Consider the following 15,334-nt stretch of genomic DNA (forward strand, 5'->3'; position numbering starts at 1 on the left):
TTTAACCTACTAAGTCCATGCCAACCCTCAATCACCTGTTCTCCTTAGTTCTAATATTATCCCACTTTTGCATCAACCACCGGGCGCAATGGCGCAGCGGTAGAGTTTCTGCCTTACAGAGACCCGGGTTCGAGCTTGACCACGGGCGCTGTCTGTACGGGGTTTGTACGTTCTCGTGACCCGTGACCTGCGTGGGTTTTGTCCAAGTGCTCCAGTTTCTTCTCACACTCCAAAGACGTACTGGTTTGTTGGCTAATTGGCTTGGTTAAGTTGTAGGTTGTCCCGATTGTGTTAGCGCATAGTGTTTTAGTGTGCGGCGATCGCAGGTCGGCGTGGGCTCGCTGGGCCGAAGTGCCTTTTCTCTGCGCTGTATCTCTAAACTAAAAAAGACTGTGAGACAGACTGCCCTCAAGACATTACCATGAACTTTCCCAAGTTCACTAGCCACGTCCTTCTCCAGGGTAAAATCAGAGGGAAATTATTAATGGAGGACCTTGCCCGCCTCTGCTGCTCCTCACAGAGATGACCACTTTGGTCTCTGAGGGGCCCTGTTCTCTTTCCAGCACCTGCAGCTGTTTTACTGATTATCAAAAAATAGTCTATGTTATCTTGACGCACCTTTCTTCCAGTCTTTGTTCCCATTCCCTTCCAAAGTCACTTTCCTTTTTTCAATATCAAATTTGCCTGAATCCATGCCCTGCCTGTGTTGCCCTGGCCAGCGAGATTAAACCCTCCTCGATGACAGAAGCCAACATGCCAGGATCATGTACAAGAAAAAAAACTATTCAATTCATAGTTAGAGTCATACAGCATGGAAACAGGCCCTTCAGCCCAACTTGTACACACCGGCCGACATGTCCCAGCTACACTAGTCCCACCTGCCTGCGTTTGGCCCATATCCCTCCAAACCTTGTACCCATCTAACTGTTTCTTAAATGTTGGGATAGTCCCAGCCTCAACTACTTCCTCTGGCAGCTCGTTCCATACACCCACCACCCTTTGTGTGGAAAAAATTACCCCTCTGATTCCTATTAAATCTTTTCCCCTTCACCTTAAACCTATGTCCTCTGGTCCTCGATTCACCTACTCTGGGCAAGAGACTCTGTGCGTCTACCCGATCTGGCCCTCTCGTGATTTTCAGCAGCTCTATAAGATCACCCCTCATCCTCCTCTTGAAAGGTTCATTCTCTTTTTGTTAATTGTTATTTTCATTCTATCAGGGATTCTGATTGTCCCTGGAGAAATTGTTTTCGTTCATCATGAACGAACAAGTCATCCCTGCTTGCTAATGAATGATGTCATGGGGGCAATTAGCACCTGGTAGGTGATCAAGTAGAAAGAAATAATTCAATTATTTCTAATTTAGAATCAGAGTCACAGAGTGACACAGCGTGGAAGCAGGCCCTTCGGCCCAACCTGCCCACACCGGCCAACATGTCCCGGACACACTAGTCCCACTTGCCCACCTTTTGTCCATGTCCCTCTAAACCTGTGCTATCCAGTGTGGAAACGCAAGTGAACGGCTATTTGTACCTTCAATTTGCAGACTAGTCAGAATTCCTTTTTATTTAATAATAAGGGTAAGGAAAGAATGGAGGATTAATAATTGGTATTAGTTATCAGCACTATCACATGGGTCATCTCTTGGTGGTGCTGGCTTGAATGGTCGAATGGCCTCCTCCTCCACCTATTGTCTATTGTCTATTATCTCCACGTTACCAACACTGAAATAGGTAACAGATTAAACGCTGGAATTATGGAAGAAAATATATCACAATAGACAATAGACAATAGGTCTGAATAAACAGATTAAACACTGAAATTATGGAAGAAAATATATCACAATAGACAATAGGTCTGAATAAACAGATTAAACACTGAAATTATGGAAGAAAATATATCACAATGGACAATAGACAATAGGTCTATTGTCTATTGTGATATATTTTCTTCTGTAATTTCAGTGTTTAAACTGTTACCTATTTCAGTGTTGTTAACATGGAGATGACCCAAGTGATAGTGTTGATAACTAATACCAATTATTAATCCTCTATTCTTTCTTTACCCTTATTATTAAATAAAAAATAATTCTGATTAGTCTGCAAATTGAAGGTACGAATAGCCGTTCACTTGCGTTTCCACATGGAAAGGACAGGTTTAGGGGGACATGGATCAAAGGTGGGCAGGTGGGACTAGTGTGGTCGGGACATGTCACAAACTGCAGTTGTTTTTGTTTTTTTTAAAGATTGTTCAAGATCTCTGAGGAATTCTCTGCCACAGAAGACAGTGGTGCCAATTCACTGGATGTATTCAAGAGAATGTTAGACATAACTCTGAGAGCTAACTGAAATCAAGGGATATGGGGAGAAAGCAGGAACGGGGTACTGATTTTGGATGATCACCCGTGATCATATTGAATGGCGGTGCTGGCTCGAAGGGCCGAATGGCCTACTCCAGCACCTATTTTCTACGTTTCTCTGTTTCTATCTCCCGCAATTTGAAATTAAGTTTAAAGTTTAGTTTAGAGATACAGAGCAGAAACAGTCCCTTCGGCCCACCGAGTCCGCACCGACCGGCGATCCCCGCACACTTACACAATCCTATACACACTGGGGACAATTTACAATTATACCAAGCCAACGTGGGAGCTGTGATCACCCCAACGTGGGAGCTTCGACCGCCGGCTGCGGGAGCTTCGATCGCCCCGATTGTGGATGGTTCATGACCGTGGGAGAATAAAGAGGAAGAAGTTTGGACTCCGCTGTGGTGGATGTTTATGTTAACTTTGATGTAGTTGTGTGTCTTGTTGCTTTTGTTTTAGTATGGCTGTGTGGTAATTCGAATTTCACTGTACCTTAATCGGTACGTGGCAACAAACTGACCTTTGAACCTTGAGTCCTTGAATTAACCTACAAACCCGCACGTCTTTGGAGTGTGTGAGGAAACAGCAGCTCCCGGAGAAAACCCACGCAGTCACGGGGAGAAGATACTAACTCCGTACAGACAGCACCCGTAGTCAGGATCGGACCCGGGACGCTGGTGCTATGAGGCAGCAACTCTACCGCTGCGCCACCTTGCTGCCCATAATGTTAATTTGTGCAATACATTTACGCTTCATGTTGTAAAGGATGTTAATTCTCCAATTATTAAATATCGCTGATGGTGAATTGGTGCTTAAAAATCAGTGTTGTTGAGCCATTGTGCTCTGGTGTCTCAGCTGTTGCCAGGCTTGGATGTTAGTCATTGTGATTAGAGGCTGGGCTTTAGATGCTAATAGACAGTGAATGGTCTTTGAGCTTTCTGCATGGTTCCCTCAGGCCACATCAGTCCCACCTCTTGTTATCAGGTTTTGACACAATTGGGGGAAAAAAAGCAATTTATTGTTATAGAGCTGCTGTGCAACACAGCGCTTTTTCCTTATCGGACAGCAGAGTGGGAACAAGATCGTTTAGTTTTGTTTAGTTTAGAGATACAGCGCGGAAACAAATCCTTCGGCCCACCGAGTCCACGCCGACCAGCGATCCCCGCACATTAGCACTATCCTACACACACAAGGGAAAATTTACATTTACACCAAGCCAATTAACCTACAAACCTGTACATCTTTGGAGTGTGGGAGGAAACTGAAGATCTCGGAGAAATCCTACGTGGTCACGGGGAGAACGTACAAACTCCGTACAGATAGCACCCGTAGTCGGGATCGAACCCAGATCTCCGGCGCTGCAAGTGCTGTGAGGCAGCAACTCTACCGCTGCGCCACCGTGCCGCCCTGATTCAAAGAATGATCTTCACATTAAGGCGGCACGGTGGTGCAGCGGTAGAGTTGTTGCCTCACAGCGCCAGAGACCCGGGTTCAATCCTGACTATGGGTGCTGTCTGTACGGAGTTTGTATGTTCTCCCCATGACCACGTGGGTTTTCTCTGGGTGCTCCGGTTACCTCCCACAATTGTAAATTGTTGCTAGTGTGTTGAAACCCACTGGGAGAACACGCAAACTCCACACAGACAGCACCCGAGGTCAGGATCGAGCCAGGCCTGAGAGAGGGAGGAAGAGTTTCAGTGTTAAATGTCTCGAAATGGAACATTGAAAGCAACACTCTGTCATGGGCCTCCTCCAGTGCCATAGTGAGGCCCGCCGGAAATTGGAGGAGCAGCACCTCATATTTCGCCTGGGCAGTTTGCGGCCCGGTGGTATGAACGTCGACTTCTCCAACTTCAGATAGCTCCTCTGTCCCTCCCTTCCCCTCCCCCTTCCCAGATCTCCCTCTATCTTCCTGTCTCCACCTATATCCTTCCTTTGTCCCACCCCCGACATCAGTCTGAGGAAGGGTCTCGACCCGAAACGTCACCCATTCCTTCTCTCCCGAGATGCTGCCTGACCTGCTGAGTTACTCCAGCATTTTGTGAATAAATTGAAAGCAACACAACAGCTATTTATAATGATAATATTCTACCAGCTATGCCACTGTGCTATTTGTCATTGGAAAGGACTTATGATTTATATTTATACTATAATCATTTAAATCAATTCCAGCTTGCGAGGGATTAAAATGATTGCAGAGATGACATTCTGACGCTGTGCATTTTTTAATAAGTAAATGATTTCACTGTTTCACTGCTTGGTAGACCTTTGGCCATTGTTTATAGTAAGGTTTGCTCCTGTGCTAGCTGCTCATTAATAATATGCTTCAGTTGCTTACAGAGGTGCGTAAAATCATGAGAGGAATAGATCGGGTCGATGCGCAGAGTCTCTTGCCCAGAGTAGGGGAGTTGAGAATCAGAGGACATAGGTTTAAGGTGAGAGGGGATAGATTTAATAGGAACCTAGGAATAGGGATAGCTTTTGTGGTGGGTGTATGGAATGAGCTGCCAGAGGAGGTAGTTGAGACAGGGACTATTGCAATGTTTAAGAAACAGTTAGACAAGTAGATGGACGGGACAGTATTGGAGGGATAAGGTCCAAACACAGGCAGGTGGAACTGGTGTAGATGGGACATGCTGGTCGGTGTGGGTAAGTTGGGGTGAAGGGCCTGTTTCCTCGTTGTGTGACTCTATGCTGGCCGACCAGAGAAATCAACTACAACACCTCTTGACACCCGTTAAACTAAATGGTTCGTTCGAAATGCATCTGCTTCCTCTATCCAGCAAGAAACCACATCCTCTAGATGCGCCATTACTCTATGTTGTCTTCAGTAAAGGTTACCATTAAACCCCCCACATGTCACTGGCGTTTGTTCTCAGCGAAATAGATCAGCCAGTGAAATAGGTCAGCCATGATTGAATGGCGGAGTAGACTTGATGGGCCGAATGGCCTAATTATGCTCCTAGAACTAATGAACTTATGAAAAAGGTGCTTGGCATACAATACAATACAATACAATATATCTTTATTGTCATTGTACAGGGGTACAACGAGATTGGGAATGCGCCTCCCATACGATGCAATAATTTAATTAGCTAGTCAGTATTAATTTAAACAACCCAATGAAACAAATTGGAACAGTTTTAAAACGGAATAAAATGCAAGTAGATCTGTGCCGGTTCACTGTGCGATGTGACCATCCGGCTCAGCAGGACCGGTTCATAGCAGCTATGGCCCTGGGGATGAAGCTGTTCCTGAGTCTGGAGGTGCGGGCGTAGAAGGCCTTGTATCATCTGCCCGATGGTAGAATTTCGAACAGACTGTTGCAGGGGTGTGAAGAGTCTTTGTGGATGCTGGTGGCTTTTCTGAGGCATCGTGTGTTGTAGATGCCCTCCAAGGCTGGTAGCTGTGTTCCGATGGTCCTCTGAGCTCTATGGACTACCCGCTGAAGAGCTCTCATCTCTGCCTCCGTGCAGCTGAGGGACCACACAGGGATGCATTGAGGTGCCCGATCTCGGCTATGGTAGAAGGTCCCTGGCAAGATGGCATCTATCCAAACCATGGTGCACAAGCATATATTAATCAGAAACTCTGGAAAAACAAAGTAATATTTTATTGCAATTTGGAAAGAAGGTGAATACATAGAAGCAGGAAAGAATTGACTTAAACTTTGAACATTGGAAATTTTTAAATTAAAAATACTGAAAGGAAACTAGAATCAATAAAGGGGGAATAAAAGAGTACGAGAAGTGATTCATGAAGAAGACGTTAAGGAGGATCTTGACATAATGTTACAGTTGTGAAAACATACAGGCCAATCACAAGTTCCTCTTGTGGTTATTGCTCCATTGAGTCATAGTCATGCAGTGTGGAAACAGGCCCTTCGGCCCAACATGCCCACACCGGCCAACATGGTAGACACAAAATGCTGGAGTAACTCAGCGGGACAGGCAGCATCTCTGGAGAGAAGGAATGGGTGACGTTTCTGGCCTCGACCCAAAATGTCACCCATTCCTTCTATCCGGGGATGCTGCCTGTCCCGCTGAGTTGCTCCAGCAATTACTATCTATCTTCGGTGTAAACCAGCATCTCCTTCCTGCGCTCTCCTGCATAATGTGTTGGTGATTGCGGGAAGCAGACGCTTGGAACAAAATGCATTCCTTCTGGGGGAATGGAAGCTGAACCACACTGGAAAATGTGCGGACAACTGCCTTGATTTTTTAGATTTTTTAGATTTAAAGATACAGCGCAGAAACAGGCCCTTCGGCCCACCGGGTCCATGCCGCCCAGCGATCCCCGCACACTAACACTATCCTACACCCACGAGGGACAATTTGTACATTTGCCCAGCCAATTAACCTACATACCTGTACGTCTTTGGAGTGTGGGAGGAAACCGAAGATCTCGGAGGAAACCCACGCAGGTCACGGGGAGAACATACAACCTCCGTACAAACGGCGCCTGTAGTCGGGATCGAACCTGAGTCTCCGGCGCTGCATTCGCTGTAAGACAGCAACTCTACCGCTGCACCACCGTGCCGCTATTTTCAACTTGTCAAAGCTGCAGGTGTCAGGGGTCATGTGGAGAAGGCAGGGGAATGGGGTTAGGAGGGATGGATCGATCAGCCACAATTGAATGGCGGAGTAGACCTGATGGGCCGAATGGCCTGCTTCTACTCCTATCACTCACGACTCATGACTTATGGAAACAACGCAACTTTCTTGGAGTTTGTTCACGTGTCTGAAACTACACCTCGGTCTGTTTTCAGTGTCTCCTCTATCATCATTTCATTGTAAACCATTACCATTCATCTCAATCAGTGGCTGTTGCTGCAGCTTTCCTGTGCACTCCAATTAAACATGAAACTTTTGTGAAGGGTAAAATGCTAATCAGAAGGCAAAGTGGAGCCAAATTAGCATTCAGCCACAACTGACGCTTTACGAGAATGAACCCCTCCTGATTAATTATCAACTTTACCCTGTAATAAAAGGCAAAGCAGCAACAAGAAATTGATTCTCTTCTTGAAGAAACAATTTGAGCCCTTTGTCCAAGTATTGAGTTGTGAGTAGCTGGGGAGATTAAATGACTTAACCTGCCACTTGTGTTTGTCTGACAGGAGAACCTGCCCTAGCTATTAATGTGGAATTGTGTGTTGTGAGATAGCATAAGCAAATAATCCAGTTTGTATGCTATTGCACGCAAATGTTCGTGCCCCAATAACCTCTTTGCACCCTTCCATGTATTATCTGTGGCCAAGAAAGGCCGGTGGGGTGAATAATTTTGTCGTGTTCTGTTATCCTGCCTTCCAAGATTAATTTCTCTTTGTTGGAGCAAAATCAGTCCAGACACATTTATTGAGTCAAGGCAGTTTTGCTTGAGTTTTGCCGTTCAAGAATTATAGATCAGGAGTTGGCCTCCTGCCAGGTCCCATCCTCTGGCACAATTGCACCAGTTGTACAGCCCTGTTTTGATTTTCTTTTGTGGTTCCGAAACCCACTCTGCATTTGGGAAAGCTGCTGAATAATAAAAGTCTACTCTCTGTTTTTGAACTATGTTTTACACTTGGCACGGTGGCGCAGCGGTAGAGTTGCTGCCTTACAGCGCCGGAGACCCGGGTTCGATGCTGACCGCGGGCGCTGTCCGTATGGAGTTTCTACGTTCTCCCCGTGGCTGTGTGGGCTTTCTCCGGGTGTCTAAAAAACACGGGGGTTTGTAGATTAATTGGGTTTTGTAAATTGTAAATTGTCCCGAGTGTGTCTGGATAGTGTTAGTGATCGGCGTGATCGCTGATCGGCGCAGACTCGGTGGGCTGAAGGGCCAAAGTGCCTGTTTCCGTGCCGTCTAGACAGAGTTCTTAAGGATAGCGGAGTCAGGGGGTATGGGGAGAAGGCAGGAACGGGGTACTGATTGAGAATGATCAGCCATGATCACATTGAATGGCGGTGCTGGCTCGAAGGGCCGAATGGCCTCCTCCTGCACCTATTGTCTATTGTCTATCGTATCTTTAAACTAGACTAAACTTGGCACAGTGGCGCAGCAGTAGAGCTGCTGCCTCTTAGCAATGTAGTTGAGCCCTCAGTTCCTTCTGAAATGGCTGGGGAAGAAAAGGAGTAGGTGGCGGTTTGGGTTGAGATCCTTCTTGTGGAGTAACTCAGCGGGTCAGGCAGCATCTCTGGAGGACATGGATAAGCGACGTTTTGGGTCGAGACTTTTCTCCTGACTCAAAATTGCCTCCAACATCTGCTCTGTGTGTATCCCCTGCAATTCTTGATATCTGTAGTGCCCAGAAGTAATTTAAACTTTATTGGTTAGAGAGCAGCTGTGAAATCAGGTTAATAATTCACAGCCCACCTTGGAAAACAGTTTGACTTCATTATCTACCAGTCCTCACTTTTCTCACCATCATTTAATGTTTTTGCATTCATTGCTGTCTAGGTCCCCACTATATAACTGTAAAATACTCTGCTAAAACTGTGTTCCAATAAAAGATTTGCCATCAAATGAAATAAATAAATAACCATATAACCATATAACAACTACTGCATGGAAACAGGCCCGTTCGGCCCTACCAGTCCACGCCGACCACTCTCTCTGACCTAGTCTCATCTACCTGCTCTCAGACCATAACCCTCTAATCCCCTCTTCTCCATATACCTATCCAATTTACTCTTAAATAATAAAATCAAGCCAGCCTCCACCACTTCCACCGGAAGCCCATTCCACACAGCCACCACCCTCTGAGTAAAGAAGTTACCGCTCATGTTACCCCTAAACTTTTGTCCCTCAATTCTGAAGCTATGTCCCCTTGTTGGAATCTTCCCCACTCTCAAAGGGAAAAGCCTACCCACGTCAACTCTGTCCGTCCCTCTTAAAATTTTAAAAACCTCTATCAAGTCCCCCCTCAACCTTCTACGCTCCAAAGAATAAAGACCCAACCTGTTCAACCTCTCTCTGTAGCTTAAGTGCTGAAACCCAGGCAACATTCTAGTAAATCTCCTCTGTACCCTCTCCATTTTGTCGACATCCTTCCTATAATTTGGCGACCAGAACTGCACACCATACTCCAGATTCGGCCTCACCAATGCCCTGTACAATTTTAACATTACATCCCAACTTCTATATTCGATGCTCTGATTTATAAAGGCAAGCATACCAAACGCCTTCTTCACCACCCTATCCACATGAGATTCCACCTTCAGGGAACAATGCACAGTTATTCCCAGATCCCTCTGTTCCACTGCATTCCTCAATTCCCTACCATTTACCCTGTACGTCCTATTTTGATTTGTCCTACCAAAATGCAGCACCTCACACTTATCAGCATTAAACTCCATCTGCCATCTTTCAGCCCACCCTTCCAAAAGGCCCAAGTCTCTCTGTAGACTTTGAAACTCTACTTCATTATTAAGTACACCACCTATCTTAGTATCATCTGCATATTTACTAATCCAATTTGCCACACCATCATCCAGATCATTAATGTAAATGACAAACAACAGTGGACCCAACACAGATCCTTGGGGTACTCCACTAGACACTGGCCTCCAACCTGACATACAATTGTCAACCATTACCCTCTGGTATCTCCCATTCAGCCATTGTTGAATCCATCTTGCAACCTCACTATTAATACCCAACGATTTAACCTTCTTAATCAACCTTCCATGTGGAACCTTGTCAAATGCCTTACTGAAGTCCATATAGACAACATCCACAGCCTTGCCCTTATCAATTTCCCTGGTAACCTCTTCAAAAAATTCAAGAAGATTAGTCAAACATGACCTTCCAGGCACAAATCCATGTTGACTGTTTCTAATCAGGCCTTGTTTATCCAAATAATTATATATATTGTCCCTAAGTATCTTTTCCATTAATTTCCCCACCACAGACGTCAAACTAGCAGGTCTATAATTGCTAGGTTTACTTTTAGATCCTTTTTTAAACAAAGGCACAACATGCGCAATGCGCCAATCTTCCGGCACCATCCCCGTTTCTAATGACGTTTGAAATATTTCCGTCAAGCCCTCCAGAGCTATGTCGAGAATAACGAGAATATTTAATGATTGATTACATGAAACAGGCCCTTCAGCCCACTGAGTCCGTGCCAACCAGCGGTCACCCCATACACAAGCACTTTGCTACACCCTAGGCACAACTTACAGAAGCCAATTAACCAACAAAGCTGCACGTCTTTGGAATGTGGGACGAAACGGGAATAAGGGGTCGGCCATTTAGGACTGAGACGAGACGAGGAAAACCTTTTTCACCCAGAGAGTTGTGAATCTGTGGAATTCGCTGCCACAGAAGGCAGTGGAGGCCAATTCACTGGATGTTTACAAGCGAGAGTTAGACATAGCTCTGGAGGGCTAAGGGAATAAAGGGATATGGGAGAAAGCAGGAACGAGGTACTGATTTAGGATGCGCTCGGTCCGCATTGACCAAAGTGATCTCCCGGTGGCCGAGCACCAACTCCCCCTCCCATTCCCAGTCTGACCTTTCTGTCATGGGCCTCCTCCAGTGCCATAGCGAGGCCCACCGGAAATTGGAGGAACAGCACCTCATATTTCGCCTGGGCAGCTTGCAGCCCAGTGGTATGAACATCGACTTCTCCAAATTTAGATAGTTCTTCTGTCCCTCTCTTCCCCTCCTCCTTGCCAGATCTCCCTCTATCTTCCTGTCTCCACCTATATCCTTCCTTTGTCCCGCCCCCCTGACATCAGTCTGAAGAAGGGTCTCGACCCGAAACGTAACCTATTCCTTCTCTCCCGAGATGCTGCCTGACCTGCTGAGTTACTCCAGCATTTTGTGAATAAATACCTTCGATTTGTACCAGCATCTGCAGTTATTTTCTTATACTGATTTAGGATGATCAACCATGATCATATTGAATGGCGGTGCTGGCTCAAAGGGCCGAATGGCCTACTCCTGCACCTATTTTGTTGAACACCGTGTTGTTGAATGAAGAAAAACCTTGGGGAAAATGGATATTGGGTTTGAAGTTTGTACATTTGGCACCTCTGACAACATTGATAACATTTCCACAGCGTGGTTCACTGATATGGTTGTCGTTTGTTTGGGCTTTTAATGCTTTAAGGAAGCCATAACTATTTTTGTACCATATGAAAAATGTTGTTTGAATTTTTTATTTTTTAGCCAGACTAGTTTTAAGTGTAATCAATTAATTATTTTTTAATTTATTGAATTATATTTGAAAAACGACATTAACAATAATTAACATTAAATAACTCCAATTTCTCATGAGTTGATCCATTGCTTTTCGGATCAGAGATGATAGTTTGTAACTCCAAGCATTGCACTGGTATACTGTATGTTTTTAGTCAGAGGGTGGTGAATCTGTGGAATTCATTGTCACAGAAGGCTGAGGAGGCCAAGTCAATGGTTATTTTTAAGGCAGAGATAGATAGATTCTTGATTAGTGCAGGTGTCATGGGTTATGGGGAGAAGGCAGGACAATGGGGTTAGGAGGGTTTTCTCCGAGATCTTCGGTTTCCTCCCACACTCCAAAGACATACAGGTCTGTAGGTTAATTGGCTTGGTATAAATGCAAATTGTCCCTAGTGTGTGTGGGGTGGTGTTAATGAGCCAAAGGGACTGTTTCCATGTTGTATCTCTAAACTAAACTAAAACATTTGAACTTAGATATTTGACAATGCTGCAATCTATTTTAGGGCGGCCACGGTGGCGCGGCGGTAGGGTTGCTGCCTTGCAGCGCAGGAGCCCCGGGTTCGATCCCGACTACGAGCGCTGTCTGTACGGAGTTTGTACGTTCTCCACAGTGACCAGGTGGGTTTTCTCCGAGATCTTCAGTTTCCTCCCACACTCCAAAGACGTATAGGTATGTAGGTCAATTGGCTTGGTGTAAATGTAAATTGTCCCGAGTGTGTGGGACAATGTTAATGTGTGGGGATTGTTTCTCGGTGCTGGATGCAGTGGGCCGAAGGGCCTGTCTCCACGCTGTATCTCTAAACTAAATGGCGGCACGGTGGCGCAGCGGTAGAGTTGCTGCCTTACAGCGAATGCAGCGCCGGAGACTCAGATTCGATCTTGACTATGGGCGCCGTCTGTACGGGGTTTGTACGTTCTCCCCGTGACCTGCGTGGGTTTTCTCCGAGATCTTCGGTTTCCTCCCACACTCCAAAGACGTGCAGGTATGTAGGTCAATTGACTGGGTAAAAATTGTCCCTAGTGTGTGTAGGATAGTGTTAATGCGCGGGGATCGCTGGGCGGCGCGGACTCGGTGGGCCGAAGGGCCTGTTTCCGCGCTGTATCTCTAAATCTAAATCTAAAAAAACTAAGCTAAAGATAAGTCAGTCGGGATTGAATGACTTGATGGGCCGAGTGGCCTAATTCTGCTCCTATTACTTATGAATTATGATCTCATCTGTACTGCGCTGTTAAAGTGAACTTCGATCCTCTCTAATCACACGGGAATCGGGAGAAAAAAATTGAAGTGAGAATCCTTTGCGATGCTTTAAGTTAAAGTTTTCAGCGCAAGTTATTCATTTTAAATGTTGGTAAGAAGAACTTTGAGCAATTCCGCTTGAAACCGAGTTATTTCAACGTAGATTTAAAAAGGTTTGGCTTGCGTCTTCTTGCATATGTTTGTACATACTAAACATTTATGATAACTGCACCATTTTGTGAGACACATTGTAGTTCAAAAGGACTGCTTGGGGTTTCTTGCGATGGTTTCCATGCTTTATTTTAAATATATATAATCCCCATTTTTAGACAAGGTCAAGTAAATAATGCTTGGCTGTGTTGCAGGCTGCCTTAGCATCTTATTACGCACATGACTGAACTTTCACTAAAGCTGGATAAGCACGCAGTTATTCACTGATTTAATCGTTTTTAAGCTTGAATTCCCTGAAGCATACAAATAGTCTTCTCTGCATTTCCGTCAAAGTACTGTAAACTGTTTCTTTAACTAATTAGCTCGTAAACCAAAGATTTTGTTTTAACCAGAGCCTATTTATCTGTTAGGTTCCTTCAAAGTTGTTGGGAGTGTTTAATGCGGAATAGGGTGAGCGTAATAATAGGAAGCATTATATCTTAGTTTTCAATGCAAGTTTTGCGATTCCAAAGGATTTTAGTTTTGCTTAGAGATACAGCGCGGAGATAGGCCCTTCAGCCCATCGAGTCCGTGCTGACCAACGATCAGCCTGCACACCATCACTATCCCACACACCAAAGACAATTTGCAATCTTTACTGAAGCCAATTAACTGACAAACCTGTACGTCTTTGGTGTGTGGGAGGAAACCAGAGCACCTGGGGAAAACCCATGTAGGTCACGGGGAGAATGTACAAACTCCGTACAGGCAGCACCCGTAGTCAGGATCGAACCTGGGTCTCTGGCGCTGTGAGGCAGCAACTCTACCGCTGCGCCACCATATTGCTTCATTATATGAAACAATATAATAGTTTTCAACGCAAGTGGAGTGATTCACCTCAAAGAATGAAAGACTTAAATAATGCATTTTATTTATCGTCAATGGTATACACATGATCTGTTGTTGCCTGGAAATACTGATAGATGTTTTTAGATGCTGAGGGCTTGTAGATATAAGTCTTGAAATATTGAATGCACTTGCCTGAAATTATTTTGTCACTTTTTATAAGCAAAGAGTTAGTCAATTTGACACATAATGTCTCAACAAACTTTCAGCTACTTGTTTTTTATTTAATCAGGAAAACCAGACATAGTTCCCAAATCTATAGTCCAGTTTATACAACCTGACCTGGACCGGATATTGCCCAACAGTTTGACACAAAACTAACCTTCTCTTGTTGTGTGTTTATCATAATGGAAGCACATCAATCTTAAAGAAATTTCCTTGCTTTAATTTCAAGGAAGATTGTCATTCTTGTAGCTAGGTATTTGGTATGTTCCAATGTGAACTGGCCAGGGTTGTCTTCATCTTTCTCTCTCTCATACTCTCTCTATCTCTCTCCCTCCCTCCCTCCCTCTCCCTCCCTCCCTCTCCCTCTCTCCCTCTCTCCCCCTCCCTCCCTCTCCCTCCCTCTCTCTCCCTCTACCTCTCTCCCTCTCTCCCTCTCCCTCCCTCCCTCTCTCCCTCTCTCTCTCCCTCTACCCCTCTCTCTCTCCCTCCCTCTCCCTCCCTCCCTCCCTCCCTCCCTCTCTCCCTCTCCCTCCCTCCCTCTCTCCCTCTCTCTCTCCCTGTACCCCTCTTTCTCTCTCCCCCCTCCCTCCCGCTCTCCCTCCCTCCCGCGAGGGTTTTCTCTGGGTGCTCTGTCTCCACAAACGAAAGACGTACAGGTTTGCTAGTTAATTGGCTTCTGTAAATTGTAAATTGTCCCTGGCGTGCAGGGTGGTGCTAGTGTACGAGGATCGCTGGTCAGTGCGGACTCGAAGGGCAGGGAAGGGAGGAGATGGATCACAGACAGGCCGAGGAATTTAGAAGATTGAGGGGGGATCTTATAGAAACTTACAAAATTCTTAAGGGGTTGCAGGAAGATTGTTCCCGATGTTGGGGAAATCCAGAACAAGGGGTCACAGTTTAAGGATAAGGGGGAAGTCTTTTAGGACCGAAATGAGAAAGTTTTTTTTCACACAGAGAGTGGTGAATCTGTGGAATTCTCTGCCACAGAAGGTAGTTGAGGCCAGTTCATTGACTATATTTAAGAGGGAGTTAGATGTGGCCCTTGTGGCTGAAGGGATCAGGGGGTATGGAGAGAAGGCAGGTACGGGACACTGAGCTGGATGATCAGCCATGATCATATTGAATGGCGGTGCAGGCTCGAAGGGCCGAATGGCCTACTCCTGCACCTATTTTCTATGTTTCTATGTTTCTATTAGTTTAACTTAGCATCATGTTTGGCGTGGGCATTGCGGGCTAAAGTGCCTATTCCTGGGTTGAACTGTCCTGTGACAGAGAAACTGAGCAAAAGATGAGGCCAAGAGCAGAATGTCGCAAGAAGCCTAAGTGAC

The sequence above is a fragment of the Rhinoraja longicauda genome, chromosome 6, assembly GCF_053455715.1.
Source record: "Rhinoraja longicauda isolate Sanriku21f chromosome 6, sRhiLon1.1, whole genome shotgun sequence".
Classification (NCBI taxonomy): Eukaryota; Metazoa; Chordata; class Chondrichthyes; order Rajiformes; family Arhynchobatidae; genus Rhinoraja; species Rhinoraja longicauda.